Below are 22,563 nucleotides of genomic sequence, written 5' to 3'. Positions count from 1 at the left end.
TGTACCACAGCCAGAAGAGTGAGAACTCTATTGACTTTTTAATCTAAACTGCTGTATACATAAGGAAGACACTAAACACTGTCACTAGTCATTGTTACCCTGTAACCACGTGCTGCGGTGTGGAATTTGTGCCGTCTGGAGGATCTGGGGGCACAGAGAGGACCCCGGATGCACGAAGAGGTGGGAAGCAGAGGCATTCTTTAGCGCCATCCATAGACGTCATCCGGAATGATTTGTCTGTGTCTGGTGAGTGTAACATTTACTTGTGATGCTATTCATCCCTTCTTGCCTAATAAACACCACTAACACATCTACTTATTCGCTCTGGATCTCTGGCTCAGAAGCGGAAGTTTTGCTAAAAAGTGGAGTCACGTATTTCTTAGATGGTGCCTAAATCAAAGAAGTAAGAAGACAGAGGACTTCAAAGATAAGATGGCACCTTTCTTTTCTACGACAAACAAAGGGACATCAACAAAGTCCATGGTTTATTTTCTCTGCTACGTTGTATCTGTGAGGAGGGACATTTTGTGGTGTGCTGCCATGGAAGCAAAATAGAGGAGGAAACATGATAATGCACCTGATAGGAGAATCCAGCTTGATGAAGCCATTTCTAAATTCATAAATAGTATGACTGAGCGCTGCTCCTTTCTTGCAGTGATGAATCAGTTTGTCAACTCGCTCTGTGCCGTCTGTGTACTTTATTCTATTCTGCAATTCTTAGAAAGTGTTGCATGATAAAACAGCGTGGAAAATGCTGAACTAGCGAGTGCTGGGTGGGGAAGAGGGAAGAATCCAAGAGAAGAAACGGTTGGGGCAGGGAGAGGTGAAGGGCCAAGGGTGAACACCCTAAGGAAAGAAACCAGTTTCATCAAAAAGCCTGAAAACATAGGAGCTGGGTCTTTCAAGTGGGCACGTGTTCAGCAAGGGGAGACTGGGGCTGGTGAGGAGGAGAGCGCCAGGGGAGGAGGAAATAGCAGGAATAGACACACAAAGGGGAAAGAGCACAGGGAGGGCACCTGGGTGGCTCAGTGGGTTAAGCCGCTGCCTTCAGCTCAGGTCATGATCTTAGGGTCCTGGGATCGAGTCCCGCATCGGGCTCTCTGCTCAGTAGGGAGCCTGCTTCCTCCTCTCTCTCTGCCTACTTGTGATCTCTCTCTGTCAAATAAATAAATAAAATCTTAAAAAAAAAAAAAAAAGAGCACAGGGAGTGTTCTTGGAACACTGTGCAATCCTCTTTGGTGGGAGCACAGGGTCCAAGTGGTGGCAACTTTCACCAAAGGGCTGGCTGAAACGTTAGTCACAGGGGATGGGGAGCTGTTGGGAGTGTACAGAGCAGGGAAATGACATGATTGGAGCTGTTACTTCAGGAAGCTCAATCCAGGGACAGGGAGCAAGAAAAACTGGCTAAGAGAGATGAAGGGGAGACTAGCCAAGTCGTGCAGGTGGGAGGTGAGGATGCCGGTCCCTCAGGAGGTCCTGCATTAGACTCTGCGGGGCTGGGTGGGTAGCTGGTGTGGCTTCCGTTTTGTTCCTGCGTGCCCATGGCACTATTAGAAATGAGTTGTTTTGAGAAGCAGAAGATGAGGAAAGATAACAGACATTTTGTAAACCTGGAACACATTATTCATCGTTGAAAACCCAGGAACAAAACCCATATCAAGACTTTAGGACTGAAAATACTGTAGAGCTGGGATGATCTTCAGGGAGAATACAATGGATGAGATCATCCAGGGAGCGAATACATAGGGAAATCTATATCTGAGGGAAGAAAGATGAAGAAAAGCAGTAATAAAGGGGGAGGAGATAGAGAAGAAAGAAAAAAGGGAAAGCAAATTTATCCTCACCCAAGGCAGACCAAGGGTCTGTCTTGATGCTTTACCTAACTTGTTTCGTTTTCACGTAAATCCTATGATTTATGTGGGTACAATTTTCTACATGTTATAGATCAGAAAACCGAGGCTCAGAGATGCTAAATAATTTTGCCAAGTGGAGATAGAACTTTCAGCTAAGTGTGACTGCAGAGCCCCATATTATTCTGCTTATCCTGTAGCCTCTCAGGGGAGGAAACCAATGAGTAGAAGCAGAGCAAGAACAGTAGTCTCACCTAAAGAAAAGAAGGGAGTGACAGTCCTCACCACAGAGAGTTTCAGGGAGACACCGCAGATCATAAACACTGCAGCCGAAGACTGCTCACAGTCAAAGGAAGAGGGAGGAAAAGACATTGATCTTGATCATCCAGTCGTAGGTCCTTACTTACAAAATTCTCAAGAAGATGATGATAAAAACACTTAAGGAGCAGGGGCTCCTGGAAGAGTCATTCTAAATATAATCATGCTTAGAATGGGTTGAGTTCGGGCTGCATATGTATTGCAATCAGTCTAAAATAGTAGGACAAAGTAAGACAGTTAACTCTATACAAGGCACTACACGTAAGCACAGTTGAGGTGGTTTCTAGAAAGTATAAACTATGCTCTCTCCCCTCACGGTGGTTGCCACCTTGATGGGGAGGTGAGAAATACATATACTGACACTTACACAATGAACACTTGAAGGGCCCAGTTCAAATTTCAAGTGAAAAATGTGTCACGTGGCTGTGTTGCCTAGTTACCAAGTTCAACTCTACCAGATCAGGAATGCTAAAGAAGTGCAGGGAGGAAGCAGCCACCTGTGGCCGTTCTCATAGGGGTACAGCTGCAGAGGGAGGGGAGATTTTAGGGACCCTAAGAGCAGCTGCAACAGTGCAAGCAGGTGTTCTGAAAACTACCTCTCCATTACTTCAGTTTCATGGTGCAGGGTACATAAACCAAGGCCCAGCATGACAGAATATTCAGAGAGACAGTCAGGAATGAGTATTCATATCACATTCCGGCTTTTGCACTAATTCACCTTACAAATCTTATAATTTTACAGTAATGCAGAATTATGATGTTGAGTTAGAGCTCTCTAAGACCTTTTTTAAAAAAAAAAAAAAAGATTTTATTTATTTGACAAACAGAGAGGGAGCACGAGCAGGGGGAGAGGGAGAGGGAGAAGCAGACTCCCCACTGAGCAGGAAGCCTGATATGAGGTTTGATTGTAGGACCCTGGGATCATGACATGAGCTGAAGATAGATGCTTAACTGACTGATCTACACAGGTGCCCTGTTTTCCCATTTCATTTATTTATTTATTTATTTGGCACGGGGGAGATAGAGAGAATGAGTGAAAGAGAGAGCATGAGAGGGAGAAGGGTCAGAGGCAGAAGCAGGCTCCCTGCTGAGCAGGGAGCCCAATGTTGGGCTTGATCCTGGGATCATGACCTGCACTTAAAGACTTAACAGACTGAGACACCTAGGTGCCCCCCAAAACCTTGCTTTTTTTCTAAAGAATAATTTTGCCTTTTGAAAAAGACCATGAATTTTATAGTCAAATATAACGGATTCAAATACCTATTTTGCCACTTCCTCACAACGTGATCTCAGACAAGTTGGTTATACTTCATCTGTAAAGTAAGTATAATACTAGTACTTATTGTGCAGATTAAGCTAAGAATTTATACAAGTGCTTAACATATTTTCTAGCCTACAGTAAACAGTTTTAAAAAGCATCTACTCTAAAGTCAATTCTGACTTGTGACAGTAGCCTTTTACATTTTCGCAGTGAAGTATTGTGAATTCAACCACAAAGGAAAGGGCCCAAATTATTTCTGTTTCTTGAGGGACACATCTGGCTTAAAGGATCAATTCTTTCCTTTTTTTAATTTTTTTTCATTTATTTATTTTCAGCAAAACAGTATCATTATATTTTCACCACACCCAGTGCTCCATGCAATCCGTGCCCTCCCTCTCTAATACCCACCACCTGGTACCCCGACCTCCCACCCGCCCACCACTTCAATCCCCTCAGATTGTTTTTCAGAGTCCATAGTCTCTCATGATTCAACTCCCCTTCCAATTTACCCCAACCCCCTTCTCTCTAACTCCCCATGTCCTCCATGCTTTTTGTTATGCTCCACAAATAAGTGAAACCATATGATAATGGACTCTCTCTGCTTGACTTATTTCACTCAGCATAATCAGTTCTTTCCTTAAGCTCCTATAAGTCAACTCCTTCTAATTGGTGAGAGCTCTTTTATTCTGTGTGGCTTCCTCTTTTTTGATTGCTGTTGGAGCAGAACATATTAAGATCATAGACACAGCCATGTGGGTTATGCAGGTCCTGCTCTGCATGGGGGTGCCTTGTAAAAGGAACAAATAGGGGCTGAAATCTAGTCTAGTTGTGCATGTTGACTTAGAGCTGCATCCTTCTAGAGGGAGTACTTTTTCTATTCTCACAGAGACACTGTATGCACTGGCAATGGCCCTGTTCCAATCTCTCTGACAAATGGACATCTAATATCAAATTGAATGTCTTTAGTGACAGGGAACTCATTACCTGTCAAAATATTCCATTCCATTTTGTGGCCGCTCCGCTTACTTCCTAATAATCACCTTTTGCTCCCAATCCCATGGGATCTCATTAGCTGACAGCACTTGATATAGTTGGCTATAATTAACATGTTCCCCATAGTCTTCCACCTAAGATCATTTTTTTCTAACAAGCTCTAATTTCTCCAGCGACTCCTCCTCTGGCATGCCTTCCTTATTCTCACTATCCCAGTCCTCCATGTAGTCTCACTGATTAATAGTCCTCTTGGTCATGAAAGCAGTCCAGAATAGTCTTCTCCATGGGGTCTGAGCAGGATGGAGGTGGGATGACCATCACCTTTGCTCTAGATCTTGTTCCTACCAGAAGGGTTAGGGTTGATAGTTTCTAACAGGTCTTGTTTTTTTTAATAGGTTGTTGGAAGTTTAAACTAATACCCAAAATTGAATACTCAAAAATCAACTTTCTAGAGCCCCCCACATCTGACCAGAGATATCAAATCCAGCACTGAGATCTTCAGTTTGGGCCAGAACCAAGATAAGGAGAGTTACCGCTGTTTGGAAACACTTCAATATTGATTACTCTGTAGTTTGTGGGTGCAAATGAAATCATGTCAGTTCAGCGGCTCTTAGCTGCCATGTGCGTAACTGCAAAACCACAGACACCTCCAAGTCCTCTCCCCACCCATAGTTTCTAGGGAAACTTGTTCTTTCACTCAAGGCCCCTTGTCAAAGCCATGGAAACCAATGGGAGACCAGACACTTGAGGGTGCTTAAGTTACATGGGTCAAAGGAAGAATCCTCTCCCCCACACTCTGCATTGTATTTTGACCCCTAGGTTGGGGTCCCTAGGTCATATTGTTTATGTCTATGCTGTCACAAGTTTCCTCATTAAATAGCCCCTTTGGCTTCTCCCATACCCTTCTCTGTTATACTCAGGGAATAAGGGTGGGCTGGCCCTTCTTTCAGCAAAAAGAAAAAGACACTTACTGATCATCTCATGCAAGTGGATGTCTGGTGTGAGTGTTTCTGGGTTTGTGTTTACTTTCCCAAGACACTTACTGTACACCAGTGCACCACACAGAGAGAAAAATGGCTTATAATTCTATACAACATCCAGTATTTATTGAAAATCAAAAGTTTTGAGATACTATTAAAATACATCTAAAGATTGTATGTTTTAATATCTATGTTTAATAGTCTCTTATATTCAAATCATAAAACCATTTTGACCTTTAAGGGGGGGGGTGTTAAAATAAATTCTGGCTTAAAGAAAAAAAAAATCAGCAGACCAAAAAAAAAAAAAAAAAAATCCTTGAAATAAGAGTCTGATGTTATAGCAAATGGAACTGATTCCATTTACTCTATCACCAAGAACCCTAAGATACCTGGGAATAAACCTTACCAAATAGGTAAAAGATCTATACTCGAGGAACTACAGAAGACTCCTGAAAGAAATTGAAGAAGACAAAAAGATAGGAGACCATTCCATGCTCAGGGATCAGAAGAATAAATGTTGTTAAAATGTCTACACTGCCTAGCGCAATCTATACTTTCACTGCCATTCCTATCAAAATTCCACTGGCATTTTTCAAAGAGTTAGAACAAACAACCCTAAAATTTGCATGAAACCAGAAGAGACTCTAAATTGCTAAGGAAATGGTGAAAAAGGAAAACAAAACTGGGGTCATCACATTGCCTGATTTTAAGCTTTACTACAAAGCTCTGATCACCAAGACAGCATGGTACTGGCACAAAAACAGACACATAGACCAGTGGAACAGATTAGAGACCCCAGATATGGACCTGCAACTACATGGTCAAATAATCTTTGACAAAGCAGGAAAAAATATACATTGGAAAAAAGACAGTCTCTTCAATAAATGGTCCTGGGAAAATCAGACAGCTATGTGTAGAAGAATGAAACTCAACCATTCTTTTACACCATACACAAAGATAAAATCAAAATGGATAAAAGACCTCAATGGGAGGCAGGAATCCATCAGAATCCTAGAGGAGAATATAAGCAGTAACCTCTTCGACATCAGCCACAGCAACTTCTTTTAAGATGTGTCTCCAAAGGCAGAGGAAACAAAAGCGAAAATGAACTTTTGGGACCTCATCAAGATCAAAAGCTTCTGCACGCAAAGGAAACAGTCAACAAAACAAAGAGGCAACCCACGGAATGGGAGAAGATATTCACAAATGATGGTACAGACAAAGGGCTGATATCCAAGATCTATAAAGAACTCCTCAAACTCAACACACACAAAACAGATAATCACATCAAAAAAATGGGCAGAAGGCATGAACAGACACTTCTCCAATGAAGATATACAAATGGCTATCAGACACATGAAAAAATGTTCATCATTAGCTATCAGGGAGATTCAAATCAAAACCATACTGAGATACCACCTTATACCAGTTAGAATGGCCAAAATTAACAAGACAGTAAACAACATGTGTTGGAGAGGATGTGGAGAAAGGAGAACCCTTTGCATTCCCACACTATTGGTGGGAATGCAAGTTGGTGTAGTAACTTGGAGATTCCTTAAGAAATTAAAAATAAAGCTTCCCTATGACCCTGCAATTGCACTATTGGGTATTTACCACAAAGATACAGATGTAGTAAGAAGAAGGGCCATCTGTACCCCAATGTGCATAGCAGTAATGGCTACAGTTGCCAAACTGAAAAGAACCAAGATGCCCTTCAACAAACGAATGGATAAAGAAGATAAGGTCTATATATACTATGGAGTATTATGCCTCCATCAGAAAGGATGAATACCCAACATTTGTATCAACATGGATGGGACTGGAAGAGATTATGCTAAGTGAAATAAGTCAAGCAGCGAAAGCCAATTATCATATGGTTTCGCGTACTTGTGGAGCATAAGAATAACATGGAGGACATGAAGAGATGGAGAGAAGGGAGCTGGGGGAAATTCAAGGAGGAGATGAACCATGAGAGACTATGGATACAGAGAAACAAACAAACTGAGGATTTTGGAGGGGAGGAAGGTGGGAAGTTGGGTGAGCCTGGTGGTGGGTATTATGGAGGGCATGTATTGCATGGACACTGGGTGTGGTGCATAAACAATGAATTCTGGAACACTGAAAAGAAATAAAAAAAAAAAAGAAATAGAGGGGGAAAAAGGAAATAAGAGTCTGAGAAAAGGAAAATAAATACAGTTGTCCCTTCACTTCAGTGACTCTTCCTTAAAAAGTAAAAATTAACCACTTAGCTTATTTTAACTCTAAAAAGTAGACTCCTCTAAAATCAAGATTTGTGTAAAATAACATGAAAATTGTAAAGAAATCTTTTACTTGTATTCACTAGAACCAGGTACCTAGGAAGATGCAGGTTTTTAAGTGAGTTTCCCTCAAAGGGCTACAGTTTAGTCTTCTTTCTCAGTGCTATCTTGAGTCCCAAATACGAGACCCACACTGACTTCAAAGAGAGCTTCATGAACTCAAATATATTGACAGTGGAAGGTAAAACAGAATTGCCCTATTACAGATAACACATAGTTCCTGAAATGCGGCTGCCCCTGAAGTGAGGGCCAGTGAGGTAAGATATAAACCTGAGGATAACAAGTTGCAAAGTAGTGGAGGAAGGAAATCAATACAAGTGAAACAAAAGAAGACAAAATAAAACACCCTGGGACAAGTAATTTCACCATCTTCAATTGTCTGAAAAACATATCTTAGCTAAAGATTCAAACAGAGAAAGCTATATGAAAATACACTAAAGTCTAAAGTCTTTTTAAAGGATTACTTCTCAAAATGAGTCTCTAAATTAGAAGGGAAACTACTGGAATAAAATAATGTTACAACACACACAAAACAGGCAAACATATAAAAAAAAAATGGGCAGAAGGGACGCCTGGGTGGCTCAGTTGGTTAAGCAGCTGCCTTTGGCTCAGGTCATGATCCCAGCGTCCTGGGATCGAGTCCCACATCGGGCTCCTTGCTCAGCAGGGAGCCTGCTTCTGCCTCTACCTGCCATTCTGTCTGCCTGTGCTCACTCTCTCCCCCTCTCTCCCTGAAGAATAAATAAAATCTTTAAAAAAAAAATGGGCAGAAGATATGAACAGACACTTCTCTAATCAAGACATACAAATGGCTATCAGACACATGAAAAAATGTTCATCATCATTAGCCCTCAGGGAGATTCAAATTAAAAACACATTGAGATATCACCTTACACCAGTTAGAATGGCCAAAATTAACAAGACAGGAAACAATATGTGTTGGAGGGGATGTGGAGAAAGGGGAACCCTCTTCCACTGTTGGTGGGAATGCAAGTTGGTGCAGCCTCTTTGGAGAACAGTGTGGAGATTCCTCAAGAAATTAAAATTAGAACTTCCCTATGACCCTGCAATTGCACTCCTGGGTATTTACCCCAAAGATACAGATGTCGTGAAAAGAAGGGCCATCTGTACCCCAATGTTTATAGCAGCAATGGCCACGGTCACCAAACTATGGAAAGAACCAAGATGCCTTTCAACGGACGAATGGATAAGGAAGATGTGGTCCATATACACTATGGAGTATTATGCCTCCATCAGAAAGGATGAATACCCAACTTTTGTAGCAACATGGACAAGACTGGAAGAGATTATGCTGAGTGAAATAAGTCAAGCAGAGAGAGTCAATTATCATATGGTTTCATTTATTTGTGGAGCATAACAAATAGCATGGAGGACATGGGGAGTTAGAGAGGAGAAGGGAGTGGGGGTAAATTGGAAGGGGAGGTGAATCATGAGAGACTATGGACTCTGAAAACAATCTGAGGGTTTTGAAGTGGTGGTGGGGTGGGAGGTTGGGGTACCAGGTGGTGGGTATTACAGAGGGCAAGGAGTGCATGGAGCACTGGGTATGGTGAAAAAATAATGAATACTGTTTTTCTGAAAATAAATAAATTGAAAAAATTAAAAAAATAATGTTAATTATTAGACTGTGTCTATATTGACATTTTTGTTCTCAACCCTTGAGTTTAGTCTTCACTAGAGACTCCCAAGAATTTGCTCTTTCAAGAATGACCATGTTGGGTGCCTGGTGGCTCAGTCGTTAAGTGTCTGCCTTTGGCTCATGTCATGATCCCAGGGTCCTGAAATCAAGCCCCACAAAGGGCCCCCCAATTGGCAGGAAGTCTGCTTCTCCCTCTCCCACTCCCCCTGCTTGTGTTCCCTCTCTTGCTGTATCCTTCTCTGTCAAGTAAATAAAATCTTTTAAAAAAAGAAGAAGAAACAAGAATGACCATGTGTTGGTCATTCAAGAATGATCATGTTCCCTACTAAGTGCTGGATGGTGATGGGGCAAATCTTGCAAAAACACGACAATAAAGGTCTTTTCTCTTTTTTGCTTAAAGAAGTTGGCAATGGGAACCCATCTGTATATGGATGGACAACCCACTTATCATGGTCCCTACATATATAGAAAGAGGTGTAGGAAGAAACTAAAGGGGCCACAAGAACTTTGGGGAGCTCACAAACTGTGACAGTGGTTTATGGTAAATACCCTAATGGAAAAATGTACAGGCATTATAGGAACAGAGAAAAGAAGGGTCAGTTTTGTTTGGGCTGGGAATGGTATTTGGAAAATTACTTCCCAAAAGGAAGTTGGTCTAAGCTGGTGTTTACAGAAGTAAAATTTCCTAAAAACAATCCAGACAAAAACACAGCATGAGTAAAGCTTTAGAAGTGTGAGGTTTTCTGTATTGACATGATAAATATTAGAGCTAAAACTTAGGATACATGGTGGAAGTGATCAATAGGGCTATTATGTGGTCCCATGGACATACTTTGTATCCACAACCAAATATATACTGATGATTTCCACATCTACAGCAGCAGCCCATTGATTTCCGAGTTCCTGACATTTATATCCAAGCACTTTCTGGACAATTCTTCCTTGTCATTTCCAGGCACCTCAAATTTAACGTTTTTAAGACTACATTAATATATTCTCCTTGATGTGCTATAACAATTATTAATGAAAACCATGACCATTAACTAACAATTTATCATTAGGTCAGGAGCAGAAGTGTCAACTTAGACACATCTATTTTCTCATTGTCAAGAAATGATTGTCAAGTCCCTTTGCTATCTTGAGTATTATCCAGTGGGCACAGGATTCAGAAAGGCAAAGAAACAGGACAGGGACTCCAAGAACTCTTTAGGACAGATATTTCTTTTTTCTGTTTTGCAAACAAAAACTTGTTTTTTTATATTAATTTTTTTATTTTCAGCATAACAGTATTCATTATTTTTTCACCACACCCAGTGCTCCATGCAATCCGTGCCCTCTATAATACCCACCACCTGGTACCCCAACCTCCCACCCCACCACCACTTCAAAACCCTCAGATTGTTTTCAGAGTCCATAGTCTCTCATGATTCACCTCCCCTTCCAATTTACCCCCACTCCCTTCTCCTCTCTAACTCCCCATGTCCTCCATGCTATTTGTTATGCTCCACAAATAAATGAAACCATATGATAATTGACTCTCTCTGCTTGACTTATTTCACTCAGCATAATCTCTTCCAGTCTTGTCCATGTTGCTACAAAAGTTGGGTATTCATCCTTTCTGATGGAGGCATAATACTCCATAGTGTATATGGACCACATCTTCCTTATCCATTCGTCCGTTGAAAGGCATCTTGGTTCTTTCCATAGTTTGGTGACCGTGGCCATTGCTGCTATAAACATTGGGGTACAGATGGCCCTTCTTTTCACGACATCTGTATCTTTGGGGTAAATACCCAGGAGTGCAATTGCAGGGTCATAGGGAAGTTCTAATTTTAATTTCTTGAGGAATCTCCACACTGTTCTCCAAAGAGGCTGCACCAACTTGCATTCCCACCAACAGTGGAAGAGGGTTCCCCTTTCTCCACATCCCCTCCAACACATATTGTTTCCTGTCTTGTTAATTTTGGCCATTCTAACTGGTGTAAGGTGATATCTCAATGTGGTTTTGATCTATAGGTTGTGCCTGATACTATTTGCCATTTTGTTTCATTGATTAGAGGTCATTCCGAGCTTTGGTTCACAGAGAGATACTCTATTCCTTATTTTTTCTCTTTGGGTAAACCTTTCTATCCCTGGGTCCTTCCTGAAGCCTCATGCTGTGCAACATTATTTGAAGTTGTCTTTCAATTAGGAGATTAGGGAACTAAGTCAGTACCAGTGGGACTCAAAGCTAGCACCCCAGCAAGAGAGTCTTAAATACCCAGAATTGAGACATGAATAATTCCCTACTGGTTTCAGTATATCTTTGAAGTTTACCAAACAAATCTTTCAGTCATAAAAAGTAATGGAAGAGAGTGTAATTAGCAAGCAGAGCTAGCCTGTCAATTGTCGCAGTGTGGTAAGTGAGGAAGATGCTCTAAGTTGCAGCTGTTCCAAAACCTTACCATGACCTGATGGACTTATCTTTAAGGTCTTGCCTGAGGATACTTCATCACACTCTGATTTCTCCTGTTTTAAGCATTCTGTGTTATTAGAAATTAAGACATGGTGGCCAAAGAACACATTTTCTGTCCTTCATTTCCTCAAGCTGTACCATTACAGTGATGAGATTTATCACTCACAGGAGTTGGTATCACTTTGGGGAAGAGTCTTGTGACTCTCGGATGGGTGTCAGATGGCATCACTGCGAGTGGTTGATGTCTACAATTTAGCATCATATAGAGACAACTGCTTGGTTTCACAGCCAAGCAAATCTGGAAGGGTTTTTCATATCTTGGCCCAACATTTCCTAGTTGTGAGACTACAGATAAAATTTTAATAACTCTTAGTTTCCATAATGAAAAATAGGGGGAATAAAATGCATTTTATAGGGATGATTTGAGGATACAATAATATAATATTGATGAATGCATGGCACATAAAAAGCTTTCATAAATTTCAATTCCTTATATCACAAAGATTTTTCTTTTATTAAAAATACTAAGGTGAGACATGCTCTGTTCAACAGCTTCTTTCCTGGGACAGGAGAGATGTTAACTGTTTTTGACTGTGGCATCATTTTCGTGTTTGGAGACTTACTGAAGAGAAAATGTGCTAGCTGGCAAAATTGTTGATAATAGAGCACATGGTTAAAAATCCTATCCTACTAGATGTTCCAAGTAGCCCAACCACATCTCTCTTTGGGGGTGCTCTGGCCAACTGCATCCATCTGTTCTTCTATCTTTGAGGGCATACCTTCCTAACAAGCTCTGGGCATATGTCTACAACAGAGCAAGAAAGGAGAAGTGGACTCAATGTGTTAAAATAGTAACTCAAGTCTGTTAAATAAGAGACCTACAAAAGTAAGAGTCAAATGTAAAAACCAATCATTAAAGTCTTCAAGTTGCCATAACTCTGTTCACTGCATAGCATCAATCTAAGAAACAGTTGACCTATGTGGGATACTTTATTATGCTTGATCTCAGTACTTATTCATGTGCCTTATTGTTCATGGAACATTTTTATAGCTTTCTTCTCCTCTGTGACAGTTTTTCTAGAGTGACAAGCCCATTGGTCCAAAATAAACCAGGGTAATGAGAGAGTTTGTCTTTCGTTTCAGCCTTTATGTTAAAAGGCAGGAAAAAGAAAAAACAGGAATTACATATGGTTAAGAGGTAAAGGTTAGTCATTCAAGAAATACATGTCCTTGACTTTCTTAAGATTTTGGAAGACATACAACTGCATCTTAAAAATGTTTCTTCTCTTTCATTTATGTTTATTTCTTCTGATTAGCATCATGCAAATGGTACATGAACATATATATCACTAGTATCATGGAGGGTATTTATAAAATAGAGTTATTTGGGGGGGGAAGCATACAAGTCCAGAAGTATCAAAGTGACAAGTTTCCTTGAGAGGTATGTTTAGATTAGATATAAAATGTTTCAGTGGAAGCACTCCAGTCTCATAACACTCTGTATATTTTTAGGGAAAGGAATCAGAACTATATAGTTGACTCGTCACAATAGAGTTTCCTGGTTAAGAACTAGGCTTTATACCAAGAGGGAGCCTCAGAGTTCAGTTTCTGGTAGCAGTCTTGTCTTCTACTGAGTTAACTCAGATCTGCTGAAAAACCTCCTTGCTAAACAATAGAAAGGGGATAAAAATGAACCTCCTGGGCCATCTGCATCTCTCTTCTTCAATTAGCAACATTAAATATTGGCATCATGAGGTTTAGCAGCCCTGAACTTTCTAGACAATAGTCAAGAAGAATGTCTGTCCTAAAGCTCTTGTTTTAAAGGAAGTGACATAGCAACACAAATCTTGCTTCTGGTCCAAGATGATTGGGGGTGGTGGTGACGGTGCTGTTTTAATTTTTAACATTTTAAAGGTTTTCTCATTTTCTTGAACTCAGAATAGGTATCATCGTTTTATTCATATAAATACCTATCACAGGCTTCCTAGCACATTTTCTAGCACAGAAGAAAGAAGATCCATAAAGAAGAAGGTAGAAAAAAGAATATATTCATCATATACTATGGAGATGTTTTGTCTTACACCAGTGTGTGAGTTTGTCTACCATTTCCTATCACTCTAGGTAACAGAGATTAAAAGGAAGGTGAAAAGAAGAGGACAGTATTCCAAATTGGCAGAAGAAGGGCAATTGAAAATTTGTTCCTCCATAAAGGTAGTAAGAACACTAGCAATAATTGTCAAAATCAACTTTTTGAGAACTCTGAAAATTAAGAAAAGGCTTGCAAAAAAATCTGAAGAGTGTTTATTATAGAAAAACAGTTGAAGCTCTGTAAAGACAGCAAGTTTTGGGGGCGTTTTAATGGACTTTATTCCCATCCCCCTCCTCTACTCTAGGGTAGCTGTGAAGACCAAGAGCTACATAATCATGCAAGCTGTGAAAACCAGCATCCTAGCAGCCACTGGCAGAGGGAGGACAGATTTGGAGCTCCCTAAAATTCCTTTCCCAAGAGAACTGTCATTATTTGACGTGTTTGGCAGCTCCATCAGAAACCTCCACTCAGAGTTTGACTTTATTCTACTTGACTTGGGGCTTGCTTACTGAGAACAGCCTTCACCTCAGGGGCATTTGTGGGGAAAAAAACAGCAGCAATTGTTTAACACTGCATCTGCTGTAGTTACCTACAGATAAGAGTTGCAGCTAACAAGACATAGACTAGAAAACTTGAAAGAAGCAGCATGGAAATGAGATAATCCTAGGGGGATTTGAAAAGCTCTGACATATTCCTGGAAATCTAGAAGGTCATATTCATTTGCAGAGTTGCATGTATGCCCAGGAAAGACCAAGAAGGCCCTAATCCCTTACCTCTGGCTGACCTTGAAGCTCTGTGTAAACAGAAAGCAAAAGCTATGTAAACTTCCCCTCAGAGAACTGAAGGAATCACCCACATGCAAACAGATCCCTTCAGCTAGGCTGGAAGGTTTATTGGCTCAAGCCTTTTAAGAAAACCTGTGTCCAGGCATTAGCTGATTAGAAGCTAACCAAACAGAGAATTCAGGAGCCACACACAACAAAGAATCCTTCAGGAAAGTCACTAAACAACCAAGGACAGCAGTAACAATAACAGCAACAAATAGAAGCAACAACAAACCCTAGATGGAGTGAGTGCGAAGTGGATATGATCTCCAGAGTTTCTACACTACCTTATTTAAAATTTTCAGTTGTCAACAACAACAAAAAATAACTGAGATATACAAAGCAAAAAAGCAATCAACATAAACTGTTCCTGAGTAAGTCCAGATGTTGGACTTACTAGAAAAAGACTTTAATTGAGCTATTATAAATATATTCAAAATACCGAAAGGAACCAAATCTAAAGAACTAAAGGAAAATAAGACAACAATGTCTCAACAAATACAGAATATTAACAAAGAGTTGGAAATTATAAAAAAGAACAAAAGAAGTTCTAGAATGAAAAAATGCAGTAACTGAAATGAAAATTTCACTAAGAGCGTTCAACCGAAGGACTGTGAAGCCAGAAGGAAGTATCACCAAAGCTGAAGATGGATTAATCAAGAATATCTGATTTGGGAAGCAGGGTAGAATCTCAGAGACATGTGAGACACCGTCAAGCATATGAACATTATGGGAATCTCCGAAAAGCAGGAGACAGGAAAAGGGGCAGAGAGAATATTTGAAAAAATAATGGCTAAATACTTCCCATGTTTGGTTAAAAGAAATATTAATGTATACATTCAAAAAGCTCAACAAATTCTCATTTGAGGATAAACTCAAAGGGACCCACACCCATACACAACCTGACTAAACTGCTGAAAACCAGTACAAAGAAAGAATCTTTTGAAAGCAGCAAAAGAGATATGATTCATCACATGCAAGTGATTCTCAGTAAGTTTAAGAGGTCCATGATCAGAAACCATGGAGTCCAGAAGGCCCTTGAATGACATATTCAAAGGGCTCAGAGAAGACTATCAACCTTATCAACAGATTGTATAACACATTTCATTCACTTGTGCTAACTAGTACAAAACTTACACAAACAAAACACTGCCCAAGATGCCAAATTGGAAGCATAACATATATTTGAGTGAAAACTTTCTTGAAAGCTTGGATTGTATGTTTCATATTACCACCATATTTAAAAATAACGAGTATGGGCATTGACTGAGGCCACACACACTACATGTATAAATCAAACAAGGCTTATGAGTCTAAAGCCATGTTTTTCCAACAGTGGATCATAGCAAAATAGTGAATCATGAAATCAATTTTGTGACTTAGGACAGAAGATTGTTTGTTTTTAAAAAATAGAATACATCAAAATATATATATAGTGTAAAGGTAAGTATGGTTTCATAAAACTTGTTTTTGAAAGTATGTGTACATTTTTGTGTATATTTATGTACATTAACTAGATTTGGATAGAAAACATATCTTTTGTTATAGGTTGTAATTTAAAAAGGTTGAAAGCCACCATTTAAAGGACACCCAAAGAAATTGGCACAGTTAGGACTCACAGTGAAGACACTTAGCAACTTTCTTCAAAGTAGGAGCAGAATTTCTGATTCCTAAGATCCTCATCAGGGTTAGGTAGCAATGTGCAAGAGAAGGTGGGTTACATCACACTTTCTGGAAGCGTAAGCCCAGAATCATATTCATAATCTGGGAAGGTGCTAGAGATCATCTCACCTGGGCCAGGTGCATCTCAGAGTTATAAAATGTACAATATGATTGCAGGGTACAATCACAATAAAGTGAATAAACAAAATCCTCAGTCATCATATTTAGTCTTTTCAGGCTATGATGGTCTATTCCAAGTTGATTCCTGAATACAACTCTGCTGCTGGACAAGAACAAAGAACCTCTCTGGGAGTCTTATTCACAGACTCATGAGTCAATCTTGGAGCTCCTCCTGTATTGTCTCATTATAGTCATGTCTCATAAAAGTCAGTTCCCCTTTATTAACTGGCCAGATTTGGGCCATGGGGCCTGTAAGCCTAAAGGAAAGAGTTAAAGAAAAGTAAGGAAAGTAAGCAAACCACAGCTGGAAGGAATAACTTGTTTGGAAAACTAGATTCCACATAGAATTGTAAGGAAAGGAAAAAAAATCAATAAGGCATTGAAACATAAGTTTCAGTATTCTGACCTAAAAAATGTAATGCAGAAAACTAATGTTGAGAAGAATCACAGGACTGTCCAACCTAAAAACTGAAAGAAACCCTAACGGTCCCGTAAGGTGCTTTTTACCTTCAGGGGTAGGTGTAAATGAGCTGAGGGGTATAAAGGCCACAGGAAAGAGAATGTGTGGAAGTGTCATATTATTTGATGGAATCTACAATACCATCAATTATAAGATGCATTATTACTTTTGAACCAGTAAAAAAAGACAAAAAATGCTATGAGGCATTTTGTTAACACTTATACTATTTTAATCTTATGTTAAAAAATCTTTTAGATTTGCTATAAATTTTATGATATGCCATTCTTGATGGAAATTTTAAACTCTACAAGTTGACTATATATAAAAGGAAAAATTATAAGTAAAATAAATTGACTAAGACATTTCTAAAATTTCCTCAAATTCAGTGTCACTCTTCTAAATCACTTTTCAAAATGCAGTCATCGATGATTACCGATAACATCCTCTTAGCTGTCAGGATATTGAGGATGCCCCATTTCTTAGAAGAGGGCTCCACTTTCATCTCTAGGACTCTCTTCCAGATAACCAGTCCCCTCCCGCAAGCTTTGATGCTGGCATTCTATTAAACTTAGTAGGAAGCATCACTGGAAAGTTTTTAGGCAAAACCAGTCTCATATTCTTCCCTCGAGGGATCTTTAGTTGGTTTGTTGCCAGAAATTTTAAGGGGTTCCTGTTGTCAGTCATGCCACCAGCGAATGTTTAACTGTGCAGCCCCATGTCTAAAACTGAGTCAAGACCTAAGGAAGCTCCAAGGTTAGGTAGGCCGGGCTCCTGGTCATCTGTTCTACATGGCTGGCTACGCACCACTCATTCACCAGTTCAGCCGCCATTTATTTATCTGTGCTTCTGTGTTCATATCACTGAGTTCAAATTCATTCTCATACGAGACTGGGTTCAAACTCATGCACTAAGAGTGCCTTAAGTTTCCTATTTGTGCACAACACACTACTACAAAATTAGCAGCTTGGCACAATACCCTTTTATTATCTCACAATTCTGGAGATCAGAAGTTTGTCATGGCTTCGCTGAATTTGTTGCTCAAGATCTCACGAGAGCAAGATCAAGGTGTTGAGAAAACTGCAACTCCACTGGGGGTTCTGGGGAAGAATCAAAGCTTGTTGTTGTTGGAAGAATTCAACTCCTTGTAATTGCAGTGCTGAGGTCATGGTTTCCTTGACATGTGGCCCTCTCTATATTTAAGCCAGCAATACGTGTCAAATCCTGCTTGTGTGGTTTTTTTGTTTGTTTTGTTTTTAAAAGATTTTTATTTATTTATTTGACAGAGATCACAAGTAGGCAGAGAGGCAGGCAGAAAGAGAGAGGGGGAAGCAGGCTCCCTGCTTGAGCAGAGAGCCTGATGCGGTACTCAATCCCAGGACCCTGAAATCATGACCTGAGCTGAAGGCAGAGGCTTTAACCCGCTGAGCCACCCAGGAGCCCCCTGCTTGTGTTTTAAATCTCTGACTTCCCTTACTGGCTGCGTCTCTCTGGCTTCTTTTCTTGTCCTCAACTGGAAGAAAGCTCTTAAGTTTCTAAGGGCTTGTGATTAGATTGGGCCACCCGGACAATACAGAATAATTCCCCTATTTTAACATCAATTGACTAATTGCGTGTGCAAGTGTCTTTGGACATGAAATGTAACACATTCATGGATATGACATCTGAAGGTGAGGGTCCCTGGAGCAAAAATTCTGTTTCCCACATTTAGTTTGATTAGTTTAAAATTAAATATGGTGGCAAGTTTTAACCATTTGACATTATACACGGTGTTATGTTGAAATGCTACATTTTGTAATCTATGCTCCTGAAGGTGGTCATTTTAGTAACTTTGGCACTGACAAGCATGGCAAAGGATACTGGGATTTTCTTAGCATTTCTTATATGACTAAGTTCAGAGTTTCCTTATTTCTTTAATCACTTGTCCTAGAAATTCAACAGCCTCCGACACATTGGAAGGTTTTGACAAATTGATAATCCACACTTTAATAGCAGTCTCGATCATGCATGAAGATGGTTACACTAGCCTCTTACTGTTTTGAAATTTCTTTCATTTCTTGTGAGTGCTTTGGCAATTTCTCTTGTCTTCAGTTGCATGACTTGACATTGGTAAGTGATCCTTTATTATGTATTTCAGTAACAAAGCATAGTCTAGCTTAATCTCCTTGTGAGTTTCTTCCTCGGTTGTTGCTTTGCAAGAACATCTAGACCATGGCCATTCATCTAGATGGCCATTTTTGCTTTGCAAGAACATCTAGACCATTGTTTCCCAACAATAGACATTTTCATCACTAATAACAAATTTACACTACATTTCTTGTTTCCATGTTTTTCTATGAAACAATAACTATTCATTTCAATGCCAGATCATAGTATAATCTTATTAGAGACATATTAAACAGCATCTAAACCCAATTAAAGCTTCAGCCTTAATAGAGTAAAGCATTAAATGGCCAAGAGAATTTCTTCCAGGCAGAAGCCTGCAGGAAAACTGGGAGTGCTGCTGGTAGCACTTCTTTCAGAACAAAAATTCAACACTTAGTAACCTGCAAATGTATGCAAATTACTTAACCTCTCTGAGTATTAGTTTCCTCATTTGTAAAATGAGGACAATAAAGTCTAATGCATTGGGTATTTGTGAAATTAACTTAAACAACATAAATGTGACATATGAATCTTTCAATGACAGTTAATTCTCTTTTCCTAATTAGATTTTAAAAATCCCTATAATGCTCAATAGTTGATTTCCAGACCCATTGCTTCCTGGAACTTTGTTGGGAAGAGACATTCAGTAGACATTATCTATTTCATCTTCCTCATTTAATGAGTGTATTAGTCTCCCCGGGCTGCCATGATAGATTTCTACAAACTTGGTGGTTTTCAACAGAAATTTATTCTCCCACAATTCCGGAAGCCAGAACACCCAAATCAAGGTATTGCCAGGGCCATCTTTCCTCTAAAGACTCTAGGGGAGATTCTTTCCTTGCTTTTTCCAGCTTCTGATGGCTCTAACTGTTCCTGGACTTGTATGTATCATTCCAATCTCAGTTTCTGTCTTCATATGGTTTCTCCCCTATGTCCCTATATGTCCTCACCAGTCATTGGATTTATGGCCCACCCTATATCCAGCATGATTCCACTACAAGACCCTTAACTAATATTGCATCTGCTAAGACCCTCTTTCCAAATAAGGTCCTATTTTTTAAAATATTTTATTTATTTATGAGAAAGAGAGAGAGAATGAGCAGGGGCAGGAGCGGTGGGGGAGGAAGATGTTGGGGAGAACATCTCAAGCAGGCTCTGCACTCAGTGGCCAGATCTCACAACCCTGAAATCATGATCTGAGCTGAAACCAAGAGTCAGACACTCAACCGACTGAGCTATCCAGGTGCCCTGAAATAAGGCCCCGTTCTAAGGTTCCAGATGGACACAAATTTTGAGGGGACAGTATTCAACCCACTGGACCAAGGAAACAGTTTTTATTGAAATAATTGAAAAGAGAACAAATTTTTAACCTTACATATCTCTGAGTACTCAAGGATCTCTTGGGTTTTGTTTTTTTGTTTGTTTGTTTTTTTAAATCTTTATATTCTCAGAAGTGGCCTGTAACAGTATAACTTCTAGGTTTTGCAAGGTAGGAATGACTGCTCAGAAAAGCCTTTGGATGAAACACCAGAGTTCCAGTAGCCACTGAAGACAGCAAACAAAAGACAAAGTGAGGGCAATATTTTAATACTGAGCACAGCAGACAGTTCTGACAAATCCATTACTCATCCTATCCCTGGGAATTTCTCACTGGTCATGTTTTTCCCTTAAGTTCAAGCCTCTTCCCATGTTTCTTAGCCCCCTTGATTCTTGAAGACCTGGTTTAGCTCTTCTTACTCCACTTTTTCCCCCCTTAATTATCTTCTCCTTAGACTCCTTTGAAACTCAAACCCCTGTATTAGTTTCCTATTGCTGTTATAACATTTCCACAAACTTAAGTGGCTTTAAATAGCACAAAGCTATTGTCTTACAATTTTGTTCCATCTTCTAGGGTAGAATCCATCTCCTTGCCCTTTCTAACTATTCAGCTTGACCACATGCCTTGTCTCATGGCCCCATTCCTCCATCTTCAAAGCCAGCAAGGGCAGGTCAAGTCTTTCTCAAACCGCATCACTCTGATCTCTGCTTCTCTTGTCACATCTCCTCCATTTATAAGGACCCTTAGGATTTTTGTTGTTGTTGTTTCTTCTTTTTTTCTTTTTATTTTTTATTGTGGTATGTTAGTCATCATAAAATACATCATTAGGATTACACTGAACCATTCAGATAACCCAGGATAATTCTCCCCATCTCAAGATTCTCATGCAGATCTGCAAAGTCCATCTTGCCAGCTAATATTCACAGGTCTTACGGAATAGGAGCTGGATATCTTTGGGGAGCCATTATTCTGAACTATTTGTCCTCATCTTTTCAAACAGAACATTTTAGTTCTCCACTCTCCGGGCTGACCTGCATGCCAAAAGGCTCCTTAAACCAAACATCTTGCCCTTTAGCTGCTCTGAGATTTCTAGCTTTATTTTTCTCCTCTTCTTCTAGTCACAACAAATGAAAAAGATAGCAAAAAGATTAAGCTAAAAAAAAATGGATCACTAAAATAAATTTTATCCCCACTACCTCCCTTTATTCTCAGAAGGCCAAAGTGGTTACAGAGCTCAGGTTTTAAATAACCATGTCTCCCCTATATTCCATTAAATGAGAAAAATTCCCCTTTAATCAGTTGTTACCTTCTAGATATTATAGATATTTGGCTTTTAAAAAAATACCTTAAGTAGCACAGCTGAGAAAGTACACTTTCCAAAGCAACATCCAAACCTATACCTACAAGATGGATCAACAGAATTTGGCCAAATATATTTCAAACTAAATAAAAATTTCTGTTAAGATGTTCATAAAAGTTTTTTTTTTTTCATTTCTAAGGTACTCATGATCATTCAAACTACCTATTCTCACTGAGGACAGAAAAGAGGTTTTTAAACTTTGAAGAAGAGATCCAAGAAAGTTTATTCAAGTTGATTCACTAAATATTCTGAAATTAGGCTTCATAGGAAAGGTTCTAATAGTGAGATCTGATGAGGTTGAGAATCAAATGAATCAGATAAAATCTTAATTTTTTTTAAAAAAATTCATCATTGAGAAAACAAGATGACTGTAAATAATGCGTCAACAGTACTATGTTCTAAAAAAGTGAGGTACTTATCACTTTCTGATACGTTCTGATTCTGGAAAAAACTGGAAAGTATGTCCCATTCTGGGAAATACCACTTTAAGAAGGATTCCAGCAAGCTAGAGCACATCCAGGGGAGAGTGAAAAGATTGGCAAAGAGTCTGGAAACCATGAAGTATAAAAATCATCTATGAATAGCAGTTGCTGACTTGGAAGAAGTAAGCACAGCAGATCCATGGCAATCTTCCACTACTGAGCCACTGCCACCGGGCGAGGCAGGAGATTCAAACCCTTGGTGCTTTAGTTT

At 39.6% G+C, this 22,563-nt stretch overlaps 1 protein-coding gene across 2 annotated transcripts in view; it reads right to left on the bottom strand.

Annotated features, from left to right (window-relative positions):
- Positions 1–22,563, bottom strand: part of PDE11A (phosphodiesterase 11A) — a 427,278-nt gene that overhangs the window by 185,880 nt on the left and 218,835 nt on the right. The gene's annotated exons all lie outside the window — the stretch shown is intronic.

The sequence above is a fragment of the Mustela putorius genome, unplaced genomic scaffold, assembly GCF_011764305.1.
Source record: "Mustela putorius furo isolate JIRA1106 unplaced genomic scaffold, ASM1176430v1.1 tig00003869_pilon_pilon_pilon, whole genome shotgun sequence".
NCBI lineage: Eukaryota > Metazoa > Chordata > Mammalia > Carnivora > Mustelidae > Mustela > Mustela putorius.
The sequence above is the reverse complement of the archived record's forward strand: the minus strand, read 5'-3'. Positions and strand labels throughout refer to the sequence as shown.